The sequence below is a fragment of the Aotus nancymaae genome, unplaced genomic scaffold (genome assembly GCF_030222135.1).
Source record: "Aotus nancymaae isolate 86718 unplaced genomic scaffold, 86718_ANA_hifiasm-v0.15.2.pri h1tg000098l, whole genome shotgun sequence".
In the NCBI taxonomy this organism is placed as follows: domain Eukaryota; kingdom Metazoa; phylum Chordata; class Mammalia; order Primates; family Aotidae; genus Aotus; species Aotus nancymaae.
This window is the reverse complement of record NW_026988513.1, coordinates 1,229,321-1,249,211: the sequence shown is the minus strand read 5'-3', so window position 1 is coordinate 1,249,211 and position 19,891 is coordinate 1,229,321. Positions and strand designations below refer to the sequence as shown.

The window sequence follows — 19,891 nt, the reverse complement described above, 5'->3', positions numbered from 1 at the left end:
AGAGATAGTATGCTATGAAGAATAAAATTCCCCCAATGATAAAAGTCATGGCCCATGTGGGTTTTAGAAATAGCGCTGGACTCGGAGAGACTCCAGTTCCATGTCTCCCACCAACTCCATGTGCAGCTTTGACCTTGAACTGCCTGGACTTGAATTTTCCCATCTGCAAAAGAGGCAGTTCTATCACCTGGCCTCTACCGCTACTTGTAGACACTTGAATGTACTGTCATTTGCATGTTTATCAATGTCAGTTACTTTTTGTTTGCCTTGTATTTCAACTTTTAATGCTTGGGAATATATCTGATGGAGATACAAAAAAAAAAAAATATGCTGTTCATCTGTTCCTTCAGCCACATTTTAGATACTCTCAGCAAATTTTCTCTTGTCTGGCTTTGGTGGACCCAAGACCATTTAAGGCTCCAGGTATAGGAGGCTTGCAGCCCATTTTCTGGCCCTTGAGATCCTGTCCTGACCATCTTAGAATTCTGACAACCCCTTAAAGAAATGTTTCAGGCTATTAACAAGAATATCATGCACGGAAGGAACTCCCACCTGAGGCAGAGGGTGGCAGTTGCCATGATGCAGCCAATATCCTTTCCTGCTGTGGATGCTGCAATCCATTTGCACACACACCCTTACTTGAAGGGGTCTCTGCTGGCCTAAAGAGTGGCTCTGTTCTCCTCTCACCCGTGACCTAACCTGCTTGACATTCCTCCACCTGTCGGGGTCAACCCCCTGTCCAGTTCACTGCCTCCCACCATGCTGTCTACCTCTGTGTGGCCCCTACCCAGGGCACTAACCAGCAGCCAGATTCGCACAGGGAAACCAGGTAATCAAGCTGGTGGGGAGGGTGGCCAAAGTCCCGTGAAATAAGCAGTTTGACACAAACAGATTAATAACTGGAATTTGTACATAGTGTTCCAGGCTGGATTATCTTCCCCTACAATTCCTATGTTGAAGCCGTAACACACAGTGCCTTAGAATGTGGTTGTATTTAGAGACGGGGTCTTTAAAGCAGTAATTAAGGTTAAATGAGTTCATAAGGGTGGGCCCTAATCCAATATGACAGGTGTCCCTGTAAGAAGAGGAGGTGATGACACAGACACACAGAAAGGGAAGTCCCTGTGAGGGCACAGGGAGAAGACAGAATCTGCAGGCCAAGGAGAGAGGCCTCGGGAGAAACCAAGCCTGCGGCACCTGGATCTTGGACTTCCAGCCTCCAGGACCGTGAGAAAATAAACGTCTGTGGTCTAAGCCCCCAGTCTGTAGTACTTGGTTATCGCAGCCCTAGCAGACAATTCGCTTATGAAATAATCACCTTGGTGGGCATTTGAAGATAAGCTACAGGAGGACATTTAGAAGGACGCAGGAGAGCTGCCACCAACTGGGTTATCACTCCTCACCCATCAATGGACTTGTCTGCTACTCTCCTGAAATCTGGAGGGACTCTTGCCCAAGAATTACCCTCACAGTGACAGAGCCTAGAATGGAAACTAAATTCCCACTCAGTGGCTGGCCTGCTGAGTCAGTCAGAGTGAAGGTAGTGCGGTTGTTTTTAGGAGGGCTTTCCTCCATGATACCAGAATGAGGGAGACCTCAGAATTGGTGCTCGATAAATATGTGTTCAATGTGTGAACTAAGCTTATGAGAGCCTGAGCAGTTCATTTCTCCAATATGGAGTCTTTCTACCCAAAAAACCTGTCTGTGGTCAGAGCTTCTTACTGTTTTCCTGGAGTTATAGCGCCCCTGCTCCCCACCCCTCAACTTCACCTTCTACGACTATGCTTGGGTCTCCCTTCACGGCAGCCTTTCTCGGCTGCATGTTCCAGTAACAAACTCTCATTGATTACATCCCAAAGGACAGGCTATTTTGTCTCTAGGAAGATCCCTGGCAGGTAAATATCTTCCTCTAACCTGTGGGCCAGTGCCACATCTAGGCAAAGAAGTGATCTTTCTAGGAGCTCTGTCTCGCTTTTTCTCCAGGGTCAGTTTTCCTGTCTGAGGATACTAATAGTAACTGATGTTGGCAACGTGTACTGCAATTTACAAAACACATTAACACACAGGATTGCGTTTAATCTTCACAACAACCCAGCAAGGCAAGTAGATCAGTAAAGATGGTTTGGGGACAGGAGTCCAATCCTAGTGTGCAGATGTGACATCCACTGACTCATTTATGCAGCCCCCACCACCATTCTTCACACAAAATTGGCCAAATTATGTGTGACGATCAGTTATAACAAGACTCCCCACATAAACTTCTAAATGTATTGTGCTGTTTCTATTCGTAAATAAATGTTTGTGAGACAGCCCACTCTGCTCTGATCAATTGTTAAGATACTCGTTTGTACATTTTGCTGCTGCCGGTCATCTGATGGCCAGCTGTCAAGTGCATTCTGGAATCCCCAAACTGACATGTCATCATTACTTTTTCTTATTCTTGCTGGGGATCATAGCCAGTGGGCAACATTCTCTTTAAAAGTGTCCAAAAAATTCTTGTCAAGCCAAGCCTGAACCAGAGGCTGGTGCATTGACAAACCGAAGAGCCCCCACAAAGAATTCAGTTATGACATTGTCACAAGCTGCTGGAAGCAGTGAAGAAACACAGTTACATCCTCTCCTGTCAGATGCGCTGCATCTTCCCATGAAGTCCATACAGCCCAATCCTAAGAGGAGTTGCCAATCACAGATGCCTCGGGAGGAGGAGGTGGTTTTTTTCCATTTCTAAGCATGAATCACGGAGTACAAAAAGCACTAACAGTTGAGACACCATATGCGAACCTCTCTGCCTCGGGGCTCCATGCTGATGGAAGCCACCTGCTTTCTTTGGGCACCCTCTGGGTAGCATCTCGGGAGCTGCTGGAAACTGGTGTCATCTCAGATGGCTCTTCCGTTGGGATGACAGTCTTCAAAAGATGGCTTTTATGGAACAGTCAGGACCAGGAGGATGACAGGTTATTGTGGAAAGAATGGAAATTTTTATGGCTGGATATCCTTCTCTTCTCTCACCCAAAAGGGTCTTGTTTAAAGTATTCTTCATGATATTTCTGGTGCTGAGGTCAGCAACCAAAAAAAAAAAACGAACTTGACTTCTTACAGATCAAGAAAACTTTCAATTCTGTTACCAGTTTCATCAGCTTTTGTAGTGTTTGTGTTTGATCAAAGAGCACAATCTTGTACAGCTGGTTCTGAGTGTTTTGCTTGTCTGGGGGATTGCATATAAAGTGCCTTTTGCAATTGCTTATTTCATTCCTAATTCTCATGGAGCTGGCATTCTTAGAAGCTGAGTTTTGCAGCAAATTGATGGCAGGGGCTCTGCAGGGCTGACATGTTTGTCTTCAGCCTCATCCACACAATGCCGTCACCAGCTGAACCAACACCCACTTGGGGGTGGACCTGGCCCAGACTCTCTAAGAGAAGGCAGCTCACCCAAGAAGTACACTGGGAACACATAAAAACTACCACAGGAGTGCCACCCCCAACACACACACACATGCATACACACATGTGCACATGCACAGACGCATGGACACACACATTCAGACTGCCTCCCATTGCCCATCCCAATAGCTGGGCCTCACTCCAAATTATGCTCCTTCTTTGACCTCCACTGGACTTTAAATCTCATGAATGTCAGCCCTGATTACTTTTTCCAAACTTATATTTGTGGCTCAATTTAGCATGGCCCATCAAAAGGAAATGGCCCCAAGGGACAGGCTGGCCATCACTGGTGGCTGCCAGCTTCCTTTGCAAGACAGCAATCAGCATAAGGGAATAGGTTCAATGCTCAGATGTGAGCATTGAAATAACCCACCAAATAGAGTGGAAACTGTAAGGCCGGTTGCCTCCCCGGGAGCTCGGACGCATATGCCCCCACCCCCGGCCCCTTTTTTCCGAAAGCTCGGACATGCTCGGGTTGTTCCCTTTTCCCCTTCTTGCACAGCCTGGCTTTCCCTTAAAGAACCCAGTATGCAAGCGGGGTCTTGTGATTCTAGTCAATAGCAGCCGAGTCTTTCTAGCCAACAGCAGCTGAGTCTTTCTAGCCAATAGCAGCCGAGTAATTCTAACCAATAGCAGCCAAGTCCTGTATGCAAACAAAGGCTTGTAACCTTACCCAATAGTAGTCCTGCTCTCCCACAACCAATCGAGCTCCTTTACTCCCTATAAAACCTCACGTCTGAGAGGAGTCCGTGCGACTTCTCCGGCCCCTCCTGTCGGACCGCAGAACCTCGCCCAGGAGCCTGAATAAACTCTTCATTTATATTGGATCTTCTTGTGTTGGCCTCAGTTTCCTCTTTTAAAACTCGGCAAGAACAAACCTTACAGAAACTATAACCTTTCACATAAACCATCGTTAATGCCTTCGCAGGGAAGAAAAACAACAGGAAAGAAGAATTAAACACTCAAACAAATTAGAATAACTTCTTAAAATATTCTTAGAATCATTTCTACTTATTTCCCTACTGACATAAGCCTTACCATTGCTTTCTAGAACCACGGCCTCTCCACTACAGTAAAAATTACAGTAGCAGCCAGGTGTGGTGGCTCACACCTGTAATCCTAGCACTTTGGGAGGCCAAGGCAGGCAGACCATTTGAGCTCAGGAGTTTGAGACCAGCCTGGCCAACGATGGTGAAACCCTGTCTCTACTAAAAATTACAAAAGTTGGCCCTGCATGGTGGCGTGCTCCTATAATCCCAGCTATTCTGAAGGTTGAGGCAGGAGAACTGCTTAAACCCCGGAGGTGGAGGGTGCAGTGAGCTGAGATCGTGCCATTGCACTCTAGCCTGGGCGAGACAGCGAGACTCCATCTCAAAAAAACAAAAAAATTACAGTAGCCCCTCATCCACAGCTTCACTTTCTGAGGTTTCAGCCACCTGAGGTCATCGCTATCTGAAAGTATCACGGCAAAGGCACACCTTGTTTCTTCATGCTTCACATGATCACACTTTGCAGCTACTGCGTTTTTTACAAATTGAAGGTGTGTGGGAACCCTGAGTCAGGCAAGCCTATCTGCGCCATGTTTCCAACAGTGTGCCCACTTCCTGTCTCCCTGTCACAGTTCAGTAACTCTTGCAATATTCCAAGCTTTTTCATCAGATCTGTCACGGCGATCTGCGATCAAGTGATTTTTGATGTTGCTATTATAATTTTGGGGGTGCGCCACAAACTGCAACTATTGAGGACAGGGAACTTAACCAGTGTATGTGTGCATTCTGATTGCTCCACCAACCAGCTTTTTCCCCATTTCTCTCCCACTTTTCAGTCCTCCCTCTTCTCTGAAACACAATTTTGAAATTAGGACACTTTGTAACCCTTCAATGACCTCTAAGTGCTCTAGCGAAAGGAAGAATCCCGTATCTCTCACTTTAAATAAAAAGCTATAAATGATTAAGCTTGGTGAGGAAGGCATGTCAAAAGCCAAGATAGGCCAAAAGCTAGATCCCTTGTATCAGACAGTTATCCAAATTGTGAATTCAAAGAAAAACTCTTTAAAAAATTAAATGCTACTCAGTGAACACATGAATGGCAAGAAAGTGAAACAGGCTTATTGCTGATATGGAGGAATTTGAAATGGTCTGGATAGAAGATCAAATCATTAACAACATTCCCTTAAGCCAAAGCCTAATCCAGGGCAAGGCCCTAACCGTCTTCAATCCCATACAGGCTGAGAGAGGTTGGCAGAAAAAAAGCTGGAAGCTAGAAGAGTTTGAGGAAAGAAGCCATCTCCATAACATAAAAGTGCAGGGTGAAGCAGCAAGTCCTGATGGAGGAGCTGCAACAAATTTTCCAGAAGGTCTAGCTAAGAGCATTGATGAAGGAAGCTACCCTAAACAATAAATTTTCAATGCAGATGCAACAGCCTCCTATTGGAGGAAAATGCCATCTAGGACTTTCATAGCTAGAACAGAGGAAGTCAATGCTTGGCTTCAAGGCTTCAAAGGGCAGACTGACTCTCTTGCTAGGAGCTAATGCAGCTGGTGACTTGAAGTTGAAGCCGATGCTCATTTACCATTTTGAAAATCCTAGGACCCTTAAGAATTGTGCTAAATCTGTTCTGCCTGTGTTCTATCAATGGAACAATAAAGACTGGATGATAGCACACCTGCTTATAGTATGATTTACTGAATATTTTAAGCTCACAGTTGAGAACTGCTGCTCAGAAAAAAAACAAACTTCTTTTAAAATATCACTGCTCATTCACAAGGCACCTAGGCACTCAAGAGCTCTGATAGAGACATGCAAGGACATTAATACACTGATTTCATGCCTGCTAACACAAGAACCATTCTGCAGTCCATGGATCAAGTAGTAATTTCTACTTTTAAGCCTTATTATTTAAGAAATACATTTCATAAGGCTACAGGTACCATAGATGGTGATTCCTTTCATGGATGTGGGAAAAGTAATTTAAAACCTTCTGGAAAGGATTCACTATTCTAAATGCCATTTAGAATATTTGTGATTGATGGGAGGAGGTCCAAATATCAACACGAACACAAGTTTGGAAGAAGTTGATTCCAACCTTCATGGATGACTGAGAGGGTTCAAGACGTCAGTGGGGGAAGTCACTGCAGATGCAGTAGAAACAGCACGAGAACTGGAATTCGAAGTGGAGGCTGAGATGTGACTGAATTGCGACAATCTCATGATCAATGTTTAGATTAGCAAAGAACATGGTTTCTTGAGGTGGGAGCTACTCTTGGTGAAGATGCTGTGAACATGGTTAAAAAGACAACAAAGGATTTAGAATTTTACATCAATTCAGTTGAGAAAACAGGGGCAGGGCTTGGAAGAATTGACTCCAGTTTTGAAAGAAGTTCTACTGTGGATGAAATGCTATCAAACAGCATCACGTGCTACAGAGAAATCTTTAATGTAAGGAAGAGTCAGTTGCTGAGGCAAACTTCATTGTTGTCTTATTTTAAGAAATGCTACAGCCACCCCAATCACCACCTTGATCAGTCAGCAGCCATCAACAGAGAGGCAAGACCCTCCACCAGCAAAAAGACTGTAACTCACTGAAGGCTCAGATAATCAGCATTCTTTTTAGCAATAAAAAGTATTTTTAATTAACTTATGTACATTTTTAGACATAATGCTATTGCACACTTAATAGACTACAGTGCGGTGTAAACATGACTTTTATACACACTGAGAAACCAAAAGTTTGTATGACTCATTTTACTGTGATATTCACATGCTGCAGTTGTCTGAAATGGAACCAGCAATATAACTGAGATATGCCTGTATTTTTGAGAGGGAGACCGCATTCACATATCTAATAATGTGTAATAACATTACAGTTTATTGTTATAACTATTTTATTACTAGTTATTCTTGTTAACCTCTTATCGTGCCTAGTTGATCAATTGAACTTTATCATAGGTATGTATGTATAGAAAAAACAAAGAATGTGGAATATATAGGGTCCAGTGCTACCCATGGTTTCAAGCATCCACTGGGAGTCTTGGGATGTATCCCCCAAGGAGAAGGGGGTGCTCTTAATTTGGCTGTCCTCCCGGTCTGCTGCAATTGATCTCAAAATGCAGAAGAGAAAACCAAATAAAAAGAGGCCAATGTCCAAAAAACGGCGGGATCTTGGGTGCAGATCCCACAATGGCATTGTCTCCTAAACCCCTTTCTTGATATCTATGAAAGAAGGAGGAGATCACAAAGTATCAGCACTTTGCAGAGACTGCAGCACATGGTAACAAAGGTAGTAGAATATATGAATTAATGAAACGTTGGAGGGAATCCCGTCCAGCTTCCTATTTTAGTAGAGGATAAAAATGAGATGCAGAGGATTGAAATGTTCTGCTTAAGATGACTAGGTGGTTTGTGGCAAAGCTAAGGTTAGATCCTTGGTTTCCTAACTTGTCGTGGACTCACAGATTCCTCGGGTTTAGAGGAACAGCCCAGACAAACCAGCCCTGAAATACTTGAAGCACTGTTTCCACATGCAGCAGGTGCAGGCCCAGTTTACGTCCAAGCTCCCGAGTGGAGATCTCATTGCTTCACAGGACAGCCCACTCTGCCTTTGGACAGCTCTGAATGCTGCATAATTTCTTAGTTTCTACCTGTCTTCTGCCCTCGTAGTCTTACAACACGAGCTTTGCGCTGCTTTCCTTGGTCTTCAGAGTCGATGGTAGCTGTGAACCCTCTAGGGTCTCTTGTCATTCTTCTGGGGACAGTGTCAAGGACTTTTGCAATCTGATCCCTGTGCTTTGGGCGTATTCTGTCCTTGTCTTCTTAAATGTGATGCCCAAAACTGAATGCCAATACTCCAAAAGCGGTTGCCCTTGCCCAGAGAAGAGAGACAATTCAGCATTCTAGGAAATATTCCACCAAGACGTAGCCAAAGATGGACGGAGCAAACATACGAAAGCCACCTCCTGCCCTACACTCAGGATTCTCATCATCCTCACTGCCGCTAAGCCCCTCAGCACCCTTGGGGTACTTGTGCAGTTAATTCTTTGAGCCCAAGTGAAGAGCCTTTTTATTTAAGCTTTGAAATGGCATTCTAATACAATATGAGGACTATAGGTCATAATATTGTATTACATACTGGCTATTTGGGAAGAGAGTCGATTTTAGGTACTTTCATTGCAAAAGACGGTGATGACAATGAGACAACAGATATGTTAACTTGCTTGGCTGTGGCAGTCACTTCACTGTGCATACATCTATCAACATCATGTTGCATGCCTTAAAGATATACAATAAAAAGTAAATAAAAATTAGAAAATAAAATGGACTTCTGTCTCAGCCTTTTCTTCTAACCTATGCTGTGAGGCCCTTTCAGCTCTTGATCCTGACTGTCCTTCAAAACGTGTGGTTTACCACTGAGCAGGACAAGTTAGGACTCGCAGCTCAGCACCAGAAGTGCCTGCGCAAGCCACTGCCGGTCATAGCTCAGACCAGCCTTTGTCGGGTGTATTCCCTGGACCTGCCAGGGAATGGCCACCCAAACCACCTCTAGCCCACATGCCTTTATTTTGTACACAACGATATCATCACAAGAGATTGTGCCAGATGCCACCACTGTGGTTCCAACATTTCCTTGACCTACCAGTCTAGTGGCCCTGCCAGAAGAAAGATGAATTTGCTTTCACATGATTTGTGCCTGTGAACCTGGCCTTGTGCATTTGTCACAATGGCCCCGCCGCTCTAGCAAATATTGATGACTATGCCCGTGCCCTGCTGGTCAACCCTGTCACGTGAAAGGCTGAAGAGCACGTACAGCCGATTTAAAGCAGGGGATGGTCCCTGCTAAGGCCCCTGGGCTCTGAGGCCCCGAGGCTCAGCTGGGAGTGATCCCGGGGAGCTAGCCTGCCCTTTGTTTTCTGGGCTTATGGAGGACAGAGGCCAGGCAGGGAGCACTCCGGGGCTGCTGCCCTTACAGGGTCCCCAAGGAGGAACTTGTCCACTCTACCCCTCTGAGCCCAGTCCCCAGCTCTTTCTCACCTTCGGAACTCCTTGCCTGCTCCCTGAAACAGGCCTTGGCCCTGCGGGGCTGCTGCCACCTCTCCCCAATCTCCACCAAAGCTAACAGGAAGCACTGGCTATTGGGTCTCTTGGGGTCAGCTTTACGAATTTCTGGTGCTGAAGGACTCCACCACAGCCACAGAATTCCAGTCTGTTAATTCCAATCCAATAAAACATTTCTATAAAACCAAAGGCAAAAACTACGGAGCCCATAGTCCTCCCTTAGACCAATGAATGTGCCGCTTGCCAGTCTGGATTCCAGAGGAAAGAAGGGCTCCCCATATAAGAGTGATGTAAGAGCCCCCTGTGTTTGCAAAACCACCATATTCCTGATCAGAGTGCCATCTAAAATTATTACAAATAGGTCAGTAATCTCTGCTTTCAGCACAGAGGGGTCCTTTTACATTTTTTCCACGGTTTGTTGCGTGTTATTTTTGCCATCATTCTTCAGTGTGTAAGTTGCATTATCGCCAGGAGGCAGAGACAGTGATAAATGAGATTTCAGGTGTTGCCACTCTTTAAAAAAAAATCCTTTAACAAGTGGTTCTGAGGACGGAGGTCATTCTTAGGTGCAGCCATTAGGAGCGCCTCCTCGGTGGGGATCTTGAAGAAACACTGGCCACTTTGGTGCTACAGGACACGAATAGCACAGCTGCCCTCAAGGAGGCTAAGCGTGATGGCCACATGTTGGATCCAGCTGAATCAAATTCAGCCAACCCTTTGAACTGCTCCAGCAAATAATATTTGATGCCTGGAATGCAGATAGCTCTGTACATATTGTGTATGTTTCAAAGCAGCAGAACGTGCTTTACTTATTCTGTCTCAGCAACATACTGTAAGCACAGACCTTTTAACTCTTTCTGTTTAAAGATTCAAACTCTGAGAATTTCAGGGGGTCAAGGTTGCTGGGCTAATTAGCAGACAGGTCAGGACTAGACTTGAGCTTTCTTTAACCCAAGACATAGACTTTTCAGGGAGAGAGATAGGGAAAGAAAATGGAAGAACTGTGGTGTTGGACCCAAACAGACTTGGATGCTAGTCCTGGCTGTCCTTGTTACCAAACGAAACAGATGGCCTAGGACTGGTCACTTAAGTGCTCTGAATTCTAGTCCCCTTACCTGTGAAATGAAAGTATTTCCAGCTCTCGGGATGGTGGTGAGAAATGGCACGTGTAACCTGCTTGACATGTGCTAGTTCTTACCGTAATGGCATCAAGTTTCTACTTAGTCTTCCTCACTGCACAACAGTGTTATTCAAAAGGCTCCGGCAGGCGTGGTGTCTCACACCTGTAATGCCAGCACTTTGGAAGGCTGAGGTGACAGGATAGCTTGAGCCCAGGAGTTTGAGAACAGCCTGAGCAACATAATGAGACCTCATCTCTACCAAAAACTATTTTAAAAGTTAGCTTGGTGTGGCATCATGCACCTGTAGTCTCAGCTACTCAGGAGGCTGAGATAAGATGATCACTTGAGCCCAGGAGTTCAAGGCTGCAGTGAGCCATGATCATGATACTGCACTCTAGTCTGGGTGACAGAGACTCTGTCTCTAAAACAAAAAATGCAAGCAAAATGCACCCCACAAGCCACGTGTGAAAGGAAATGTTTTCCCAAGAGAGTCTCCTTTCATTGTTAAGCATTTTGGGGACCTCGCCTAGTTTATCACCCTCTTTGAATTAGCATCTTGTGAGCCACACCAGACTTTAGTCTCCAGGAGGGCAGGAACATACTGGCGTTTCTCATACAAAACCTGCAGACAATCTATACCCAGTGACAATTGCTGAATGAGCAGCCAGTGAATAAATGAGAGGCACGAGGAGTCCTGCACCAGGAAAGAAAAAAAAAACAACTAACTTTGTGGAACAAAATTTCCAAATCTTGCATCACAGAGTTTGTCTTTCTCTGAATACCTGAAAGCCGCCTTAAAAATGCTGTTCTGGAGGGGCGGGTGTGTTTCCAGCTGCTCTCTGGGTAGGGGAAGTCTGCAGGGAGGAGGAAGGGGTTAGGCGGAACCCAACAGGTTTTCCATTCTGGCCATTCCCAAGTTTATAAACCCCCTAACCCCAGGCTGACTTTTCTCATACCTAAGGATGTCACTGACTTCCTTCCTCTGTCCACCAATTAACTTAGAAAACACAAATGCTAATTTCACTCTTAGTCTATAAGGAAAAAGCAATAATTAGGAAGGTTAGTACAAGGCACAATTGCAATGTATTTCAAAAGTAAATTTGAACTTTCCGTTAACAGGCATTAATGAATTAACTGAGTCCGCTCCTACACATTAGCCTGAGGTCAAGAGTTAAAGCAGCATTTAAATATCTTCCTAATCACAAAGAAATTACAAATGAAGTCACTTCATTTGCACAGAAGCCTTTGAAATGGGATCTTTGCAGAGGGAAAGCACTCTCCCTGGGATGTAGGGGAAGAAGCAGGGGTATGGGTCCCAGCAATCCCAACCCGGACTCTTCCTAGCTGAAAGAACAGAGCAACACTCCTGGCTGAGGTAGAAAGAGCTTCCTTTCCTTGTAGGCCACGGACCTTACACTGGAACCAGCACTGCCAGCAAACCCCCGTGATGCCAATCGTCTTGCAGGTAAGACAGAGCCAGGAGTTGGATAAACTCGACATAAGCTGCAGGTGTGATTCCTAAAGGTAGTGCTGCTCCAACACCACTGAGGCTTGGCAGCAAAAAGGTTGTGGGGGGCGGGGGTTGCAAATTGCCAGGCACACCTGCCACTCATGGCCCCACATTCAACTGTTGAGGAAAGATACGGAATAGAAATTTACCCACTGGGCAACCCACGTGTCCATTAACAGATAAAAACAAACTGTGGTCCATCCACACAACAGAATATGATTCAGCCTTTAAAAGGAAGGAAGTGCTGGCACATTATTACCACTGGATAAACCTTGAAGACACAGTGCTCAGTGAAACAAGCCAGTCGCAAAAGGAAGAGTGCTACATGAGTCCACTGAGAGGAGGCACTAGAGAAGGCAAATCCATAGCGACAGAAAGCACAGCCAGGGTCACAGGAGGAGGAGTTATTGTTCAATGGGTAGAGTTTCCATTTTACAAGAGGAAAAAGCCCGGAGATGGTTGGTGGTGACAGTGCCCACAGTGTGAATGTGCTTAACACCACTAGACTGTGTGCTTAAAAATGATTAAATGGTAAATTTTATACTATGTGTATTTTACCACAACTAAAAAGAATAGCATCAGTAGGGCCAGGCACAGTGGCTCACACCTGTAATCCCAGCATTTTGGGAGGTCAAGGCAGAAGGATTGCTTAAGCTCAGGGGTTTGAGACCAGCCTGGGCAACATGGCGAGACCCTGTCTCCACAAAAGTACAAAAAATTAGCTGGGCATGGTGACATGTAGCCTGTAGTCCAAGTTACTCGGGAGGCTGAGATGGGAGGATCATCTAAGCCCAGGAAGTCGAAGCTACAGTGAGCCACTGCACTCCAATCTGGACAACAGAGGAAGCAGATCTGTCTCAAAGGAAAAAATAAATAGCACCAGCCACTTGTTTAAAATCCCCCGTGGAAGTCAGGAACACTTTTAGAACGCTGCTTCCTCAGCATCGCAAAGGGTGTTTCTTCCCCATCCTGGCCTCCCAACCAAGGATAGCCATTGCACACGCTGGTGCTTTGACAGAAGCTGAGCTATTTCTAAAGTGGTGGTTTCTGTTGCAGCCTGAAATCTGCTCTTCTAGTGGGCCGAGGGCCCTGTTGAGGCAGTCGGGCTGTGGAAAGCTCCGTGGCACCCCAGCACACCTTTTGACTTCAATGGCATTGTCTTTAGCCATCACATCATCGCTCTTTCGGCAGAAGTTTTCGATGACTGGCATTCTCTTACAATTCTTGCTCTATCAAATGTTTTTTTAAAGCACCTCTGCCCATAAATGCAACGCAAACAAGTTGCCCTGTGAGTCACGGGTGGAGGGCACACGCTAAGTCCGTGTAATGATCTTTATGTAATTTGCTCCTTAGTCATTGTCTGGCCCATTAGGTAAACAGGCGGTGTGCATTTCTTTAAAAATAAGGGTCTCTATAAAAATTATCATTGTGAATAGACTGAGCAATAAAGAGCCCCACAACGTGCTTAACTGAAAGGAATGTTTTAGAGATAAAAGCAGATTTATTTTGAAGTCATTCAGGATGAAATACCAAACAGGATTTCCCCAAGTCCACCCTGCACATTGATTGTTTTTAAATTTCATAGGGGAAAAAAAATCACTGTGGCCTGAGCCTTAGGGGCAAACGCTGAAGTCTCTCAGCTGACATCAACTTTGCACAGGAAAAAAGGCCCTGAGGCCCTGGAGGTGGAACCTGGAGCCCCGCCACCTAGCTTCCTCCGTGAGCTCAGCCCTGGCCAGCCCTGCCTCATTTCTGCACAGAAAGATTCCAACATGGGCTCACAAGACAGGCGTGTGCACTCAGCACATGCAGTAAGGGAACCAGGAACTACTTTTGCTCACACAGTGTGGGGACAGACTTCAAGTCGTTTCTATACCTACCTGTGGTATTACTAGAAGTTCTTTCTCCTCACATGCTGTGTAGCACAGAGAACTGAACCTCCCAAACAGGAATTCTAATAGAAACACACATCTACACTCTCACACACATGCACTTACATTAACAGTCACATAGTTACACGCCCCCCACACACAACACACTCCCACACACAGGCACTCACATTAACACTCACATAGTTACACGCCCCCCCACACAACACACTCTCACACACAAGCACTCACATTAACACTCACATAGTTACACACCCCCACACACACCACACACTCCCACACACAGGCACTCACATTAACACTCACATAGTTACACGCCCCCCCACACACAACACACTCTCACACACAAGCACTCACATTAACACTCACATAGTTACACGCCCCCCCACACAACACACTCTCACACACACAAGCACTCACATTAACACTCACATAGTTACACGACCCCCACACACAACACACACAGGCACTCATATATTTGTGCTCACATACTTATACACCCACACACTCACACAACACACACACATGCACTCACATTAACACTCACATACTTACATGCCCCCACACTCACACAACATACTCTCACACACAGGCACTCACAAATTCACACTCACATATTTACATGGCCCACACACACACAATACCTCACACACATGCACCCACACATTTACACTCACATACTTACATGCCCACACACTCACATAACACTCACACACATGCACTCTCACATTCACACTCACATGCCCCCACATACAACACACATGCACTCACATTAACACTCACATAGTTACACACCCCCAACACACTCACATACACTCACACATTCACACTTACATACTTACATACCCACACACAACACACTCACACATGCCCTCACACATTCACACTCATACACGCCTCTCACAGACACACATCATACATGCTCATACTCATACATTCCCACACATTCACACTCACACATAGGCTCCTAACACACACACACAACACATTCATACACATTCATGCTCACATACACTCCTAACACACATACACACGGTACACACATTTACACTCTTCCAGTCTCACACATACACACATATTCACATAACACACACACATACATTCACACACACATATATATTCATACACACAGGAATTCACATACACACACTCATATACTTACATGCCCACACATACATAACACACTCCCATACACATACACTCACATACATTCACACTAATTCAGTCATACACTCACATACACATAACAAACACACACATTCACACACATACATAGATATACACATACAACACACATTCACACTTTCACACACTCATATATCCTGTCACACACATACTCGCATGCTCACACACATACACACACAGTGACACATCACACACACACAAATACACAGACTCACACGTACACTCACACCCACACAAACACTATCTCACACATACACGCACACAGGTAAACACACACAACATACACACCTTCACTCTCAGCTGTTCTGCCAGGATTGGTGAGTACAAGACACCAGCATCCCCTGCCCTCTGGAGCCCCAGGAGGCACTGTCACTGACTGAATGTGACACCCCATTTCCTTCCAAGTCCAGACTTGCTCCTCAGCCCCACAGCCACGCAGCGCTCCAGACAGCCCCTGCCCATCCACCTGAGTCATCACTTAAACTGACAACCATGTACTCCAATCTGTGCTTCTTCATTCTTAAATCCAGAAATGTTAAAAGTCTGAATCGAGCACAAGTGAATTTTACATTAATGCAGTATAATTCATTTTTCACATCTGTCTTGAGGAAAAAAGATGTATTCATGTAAAGGATGGGTCATACAAGCATTCTTAGATGTTGACCTGAATTTTCCAGTGGCTCATTATTCAATGATGCATTACCCTTGAAATGTGTCCATAAGTGGGCATGAGACAGAACATTCTACTGCGGCTCTGACTTGGGCATGGACCTGTGTGGGGTCATTACAGGGGTCATGATTCCCTGGCCTAAAATTCGATGAGCTACGTGGACTCACAGTCTGAATGCCGAACATGCGGGGATGGAATGCAGCAGCTATGACTTCAAGAGTCCTTCCCAGCTTCCTGTATGTCTCTTCCCTGCAAGAAAAAGAAAAGTATGTTGTCCTATTCAATTCAGTTAGGTGAGTAGAATTCAAGTTAATTCTACTGAATTAAGTCCAATAAATTTGAGCAGCTCTCCTTCCTTTTTCCTACTCGTGTGTGTGTGTGTGTGTGTGTGTGTGTGTGTGTAGGCATGGAATGGAGGAGTATATATGTGTTTTTCAAGGAAAGAGAAGGGAGGACTAGAATATTCTAGTTGAGTCAAGTCCATGGAATATTTTTTAAAAGAGGTCTATCTGTCAATCTTCCACTACAGTTTCTTCAAGCTTCCTCTGTCCAAGTGTGGTTTTTAACAACAAATTGTCAGCAAGGCTAAGGGACTAGGTAGGACAACAACTAATCAGAGAAAATCAGAACGTCCAACAAAGTGTTTTGTTGAAGAAGCATCGCCTATAAGTCTCTTTTCCACTGTGCCACAGACGCTGGACACAGCCCAGAGTCGCCCTAGGTGTGGGACAGTGGATGAGGCTCTCTTGCTCCTGTCACGAGCTCTGCGCCAGGAACAGAAAGGGTGATGAGAAGAGGGACAATGAGCTCTACCCACATCTGCATGTGTAAGGGGAGAGGTGGGAGAGGCCGTGTGACCGTGGTGAGGCACGGGGGTGGAGAGTGGCATCCCTGGCTCCACAATGGGTTCCATAACCTTCTCTCCCCACTTTGAAAGAGTAGCCAAATCACCCCCTCTACCTGCAGCCACGGGCACCTGTGTTCTGTGCATTCTTCTCATCACTGCTGGCCCTGTACTTGAGTAACAGGCCCCACACTTTCATTAGATCAGAATTAGATCTTAAATGTAGTTGAAAGTCACACTGAGGAAGATGTGGTCAAATACGGCAGGACTAGCACTGGGCTTCAGAACATGCACTGTGTGCTGGGCCCTAGCCCTCCGCATCCTCCTCCTGGTGAACTCTGGTTTCCTCTCATCCACACAGTGGCTTATGCTTATAACCACGGAGCTTTGGGAGGCCAAGGTGGAAGGATCGCTTGAGCCTAGAAGTTCGAGACTAGCCTGGGCAACATAGTAACACTCTGTCTTTATAAAAAAATTTTCTTTAATTAGCTGGGTGTGGTGGTGCACACCTATAGTCCCAGCTACTTGAGAAGCTAAGGCAAGAGGATCACTTGAGTCCAGGAGTTCAAGGCTGCAGTGAGCTATGATCATGCCACTGTACTTCAGCCTGGGCAGCAGGGCAAGACCCTGTTTCTAGAAAACAAAGAACAAAAGGCTGGGCTAGTTTAGAAGTGAGCTTCTCACTGAGCCCTTCCCAGAGGACTCTCCTCATCTGGGCCCCCCTGGGTAATACTAATCACATTGCATCGTAACTGTTGGCTAATCGACTTGCTCCACTGGAATTTGAAGTTATTTGATAGAGGGAACGTCTTTCATCTCTGTATCCGCAGTCTGACGCCTGGTTCTATAGATACTAAGTAAATAAATGGTGCTGGACTTGGACCTGAACAATCCATCACCAAGTGTGTGCTGAGTGTCTATCTACAGGCCCTGCTATGGGAAACGAAGACATGCTTGTTTTCCCTAAAGAGCTTGTAGCTTTGTTGGAGAAGCACTGCATGTATAAGGCAAGAGAGGACACATTTGGATGACAGTTGCACACTAGAGAGAGACTTCTCAAGTAACTCAGAAGAGATGGATGGGAGCTCTTTTCCTGAAGGTAGCTGCATGGAACACTGATGAGGATCTTGAGCATTTGAGAACCCAAAAGAGGAAGAGGCTTGCATTGAAAGGGAAGGTAACGAGGAAAGGAACGCCATGAACTGCGGGGCATGGAATGCGGGGTTGTGAGCCTGATTTTGAACATTGAGTCCTGTGTGAAAAGGCTTGTTAGTAAAAGGCTTTACTAACTACATCAACTTAGGTAAGCTGGGTGGAGGCTCCCTGTCTCTGTTTCCTCTATAAAGTGGGACAATGATAGTGACCATCTCAATTTGCTTGTATGAGAACGAAATGGGACACTGCACGTGGCACTCTTAGCATGTGCTGTGCTCAGAGCTCTTTTCCTTACTAGCTGTTAGTATGCACCACGTGGGGATGAGCCTAGCCTATCTGTGGGAGAGTCATCAGGGCTCTCTGAGCGTTGGTGTGCACCAAGAAGTGTGATGGGCCTGGATGATGGAGGGCTTGGAAAAATGGCAGACGGACTTCAACATGAGGGAGAAGAAACAGGAAGCCCCAGGAGGTATTCTCCTTGCCTCGCTGAGGGTAGGGAGCTCAAGCCAGTGTGGTCCAGGCTCCCCTCCCATTATTGCTGACCATGTTAATGCACTCCTACCTAGCTCACTAACACATCCAGTGGGAATTCCCATGAATTAAATGTTTTTCAGCCTCTCTAAGCCTGTGGTGCTTTGATTACTGGGCGGGTTTTTGTTTTGTTTACGTTAACAGAGTGCCTAAAATAGGCTAAAATAATAAAACGTTTTCTCATCTCTGACTTTGACTCTTTAACCTCAGCACAAATCACAGGACCCTTCTCAATTTTCTCATCTTCAACATATAAATGATGCCAGCACCTCCCCAGGGCATTTGAAGCATTAGCATCTGTCAAACATACTGGAAACTTCAGGACCTATTGCCCTAGAAGAGCTATAGCAAGCATTTTATTTAAAAAAAAAAAAAAAAAAAAAAGAGCCTAAACTGGCTGACCCCCTCCACATCTTGTTACTTCTGAGGTCTATACAGTTCTGTACTTTTCTCTTTTCTATTTTTATGTATTTGATTATTTCTTACAGAGTGGGGCGGTTTTCTGCCAAACACCATCGTGTATGCGGTCATTTTCTTCCCCTCAGTTCCCCACAATATTCCTCTATTGTTCCAAGTGTCCATGATTCTTTCAAATCATGGAAACTAAGATACTGTCTGTCACTCGCTCTAAAAAAGTTTTAAGTTCTACCTGCATGGGTGGTGTTCTGAAACCAGCTCACGTGGGTTCAGGAGAGCCAACTGCTACATTTTCAAGAATCTGTGCACTGGTTGTAAAACAATTGGTCATGTGAAATCACCTGTGCATGCATGGGAATATTTACACCATGAACAACGTCACATGCTACAAATCAGGGCTTGCTTTGTTGTTTTGTCAATTGTCTAGACTTAAGAAAGCGATAAAGTGTTAATAGATTAGGCTATTAAAATAATAGATTGGAGACTGAATTTTAAAATTTACCTTGTCTGGAGACATCACATTGTGAATAGCACAAAATAACTAAGGAGATATTCCTCCAGAATTTGAAAGCCACTGTTGGATTCAGCAGAGGTTGTTCACATGTTGTCTTCATTGTTTCACCTTTGTCTCACTTGCTAATAATAAAATATCAATCAACACTCACACGGGAACCACGTGCTGGGAGACATTTGGTAACCATGTACCAGCACGCCACTGCATCTGCCACCTTTGGGTCCCAGGGCAGAATTCCTTGGGGAAGGAAGGCATTGTTCATTTCACTCCCATGGGTCCAGCCCTCCTCAGCCTGCCTGCCCAGAGCTGACCCTTCCTCTGGCCACAGACCCACCTCTAAGCATAAGATCAACCTGGCATTTCACGAAGCAAATGGGGCCATTAAAGATCTCTTGTGGATACCATCAACTCCTGCCTTCTCTGCTCACAGGCTTTGAAGTTTGAGAATTTCCCAACAGTGAGATGCCTCTGAAACTATGAAATGAATAGGAATACATCTGAAGCAAGTATATATATACACAACAGGAAGGAAAATAACATTCCCTCAGGCTGGGCATTATCAT

General features: G+C 45.2%; 1 long non-coding RNA gene across 2 annotated transcripts in view; it reads right to left on the bottom strand.

Annotated features, from left to right (window-relative positions):
• LOC105725734 (uncharacterized) overlaps positions 1 to 19,891 on the bottom strand; it is a 142,276-nt gene that overhangs the window by 85,033 nt on the left and 37,352 nt on the right. For both annotated transcript variants that reach the window (XR_010340040.1, XR_010340039.1), the window contains exon 3: positions 16,035 to 16,116. This is a non-coding gene — a long non-coding RNA (uncharacterized LOC105725734). The remainder of the gene's footprint in view (positions 1 to 16,034; positions 16,117 to 19,891) is intronic.